Source organism: Atractosteus spatula, unplaced genomic scaffold, assembly GCF_055471065.1.
Source record: "Atractosteus spatula isolate fAtrSpa1 unplaced genomic scaffold, fAtrSpa1.hap1 Scaffold_9, whole genome shotgun sequence".
NCBI lineage: Eukaryota > Metazoa > Chordata > Actinopteri > Semionotiformes > Lepisosteidae > Atractosteus > Atractosteus spatula.
Window position 1 is genome coordinate 301,951 of NW_028296923.1, and position 2,580 is coordinate 304,530.

Here is a 2,580-nt window from a genome sequence, read left to right on the forward strand (position 1 = left end):
CGTAGTCGGTAGGATTTGAACCTGCGCGGGGAGATGCCAACGGATGTCAAGTCCATCGCCTTAACCACTCGGCCACGACTACAGCAAGCGGTGCGCCCGCTGCCTTCTTGCTACAATCGAACAGGGAGTGCGAGGCGGCGGCGGCGGCGGCGGCGGCAACTTTTTTCAAGTTCGCTCTCCGTTTAAGAAACCTTTTTACTCGAGTTACAGGAGATGCACGAATGGCCCTTGACCTACGCTCTTACGAATGCCTTGAACATTCAAACAAAACAGCCCTCAAGTCCTGCGGTTTAATATAATGCTGTTACGTGTCGAGGCAGTATTTGACTCCGTCCTACCGTTGAGACACGGGGCCTTTATGGAAACGAACACACGCTACGGATCGTCTCTAATCAGTCCCTACAGTTGGAAGGCTCCTTGAAGCGTGCACCCCCATCATTCATCTTTGCGCATCTGTGAAAGGTATACTCTTGAGCAATGTTTGAGCCAGCTCTAAGGCAACTAGTGCTATTGGACAGACACCTCTGGAAGATCCTAAGAGTCTCTTAACACCACTTCCAGCAGCAAGCTTAATTGTTCGCTGGAGGTCTCCCACCCAGGTACTGACCAGGCAAACAATCACCAGTACATTGAATGTGGAAGTTAATCCTGAAATCCAATTACATATCTCAAGGTAAGACAAATCCATAAGAGCATGTCTTAGTATTACTTCGTTTACATTAGTATGGCACTGAGTTGGAGCTCCTCTTTAAGCTGTGGTTTAGTTTTGCATTCATGTGTTTCTAGAGCAGTTATTTATGGGGGTGGGTGGGTCTTTCACAGAGGCTCAGGACAAATCCCCCGCCTGAAAGTCTACTGTGTGCGTTCAGACAGTCACAGGTCAAGAGCCAGGCAGGAGGACAATGGACAGAAGAGCCAACAAACTAAAAATAAAAGAACGAATATGAAAAAGCCACCATCTTTTTCTTTTTGACATTTTCCGACTTTCATGCAAGCCAGGACAAAGTTGCTCGTAGCTACTTGTGGATTCAAATACTCTATCGAGTGCTTTGATGAGTTTTTGCAATTTGATTGTCGTCCTGTCGTCCTGTTTCTGTTTTTTTTTCAATCTAGTGATGGAAAGCATGAGGGAAATGATGGAGCAATCAATAACCGCTCCGGAAAAATGGCCGAAAGAAATGGCCCGTCACTTAGGACATTTGTGAAGCAGAGGAGTGACATCACCACAAAGGCGACATATTCTGCTGATCGTTTTGGTGAATAATGATTGAGGCGCGTTAAGAGAAAGGTAGCTGCGTCAGCATGCGTAGGCTGCAAAGGATCAAGCAAAGGTTTACTCCATGCTGAAAAGAGAAGAAAAGAAGCACCACGTTTCGGCTGTGGAGCCTTCTGCGCCATCTTCTTTAGCGGTGATGATGTTTACATTTGAAAAACTGAGACACGCATCCTCGGGTGGGCTTGAACCACCAACCTTTCGGTTAACAACCAAACGCGCTAACCGATTGCACCACAGAGACTGATGGCCTTTTGTGCTCCCTACATTTGCAGGTTTATGGTTAAGGAAAACAATCACTTGCGCTTCTTGCAGCCGGCGATATTTTTCCATTGACAACCAAGAAATGGATTTCATCTTTCACAAGCTGTATGGATTTCTTCAAAAACAAGTTCTTCCAGAAAGGAAATTAATTCTTGCATTAAACTGAACCAAGCTGTGCATGTTTGTCTGAAATGATACATTCGGCACAACAAGACACAGAGAGAGGCACCGCTGGTATCCAGACCCAGGATCGCCTGCTTTCCAGGCAGGCACTTTAAGCCACTAGGAAACAGCACCAGCGGAGCACCGCGCTTTTACAGACACTTGGACACATCTGCGTTCGGTGTGCACTTAACCTGCTCTCTGAGCCCCTTGCCTCCGTCCCATTTAATAGCAGAACTGACGCCAAGAGAAATGATGAGAAATGGCATTTATCTGGCACTTTTCATGTCCAAGGAGCTCAATGCCGTTGACACCTCCCCAAGGCGACAGAGCTGGGCATTCTTTGGCGACACCGTTTTTTCTTTTGTTTTATTTCTATACTTATTGATAGAAAAAAAACGATATGTCATGTACTGTAAGGGAAATGTCTCTTTTCATGGGGAAAGCTAGCACCAGCAAATGTTGTGTTTAGAAGTGATTGAAGATGACACGTGACCTAATTTACCGGAGCGAAAGCTCGCCCTGCTTTACTTCTACAGGAGAGAAGTAGAGTCTGCAAGATGAAACCCTCACGTCTCTCACTTGCATATAACGCTGTTACGTGCTGATGCGGTATTGTACTACATCCTAGCACTGCAACCCGGGGCGTACAGTATATGGGATCGATCACACGCCACGAATCGTCTCTAATCACTTCCTACAACTGTAAGGCGCCTTGAGTTGTTACCCCTAAAATTCTTCTTTACGCATCTGTGAAAGGTAAACTCTTGAGCAAACTCTGAACCAGCTCTAAGGAAACTAATCCGATTAGACGTTGCTTTGACTTATCTTTTTAGCTCGGTGCTGGATTGCTCAAACTCCAGCTAGGGTTAGGGTTAGCA

The 2,580-nt window shown here is 46.1% G+C and overlaps 1 non-coding gene across 1 annotated transcript; it reads right to left on the minus strand.

Annotated features, from left to right (window-relative positions):
• trnas-uga (transfer RNA serine (anticodon UGA)) lies at positions 1 to 82 on the minus strand. Its single transcript has one exon. It is a non-coding gene; the product is annotated as a tRNA-Ser (tRNA).
• Between the last annotated feature and the right edge of the window lie 2,498 nt (positions 83 to 2,580).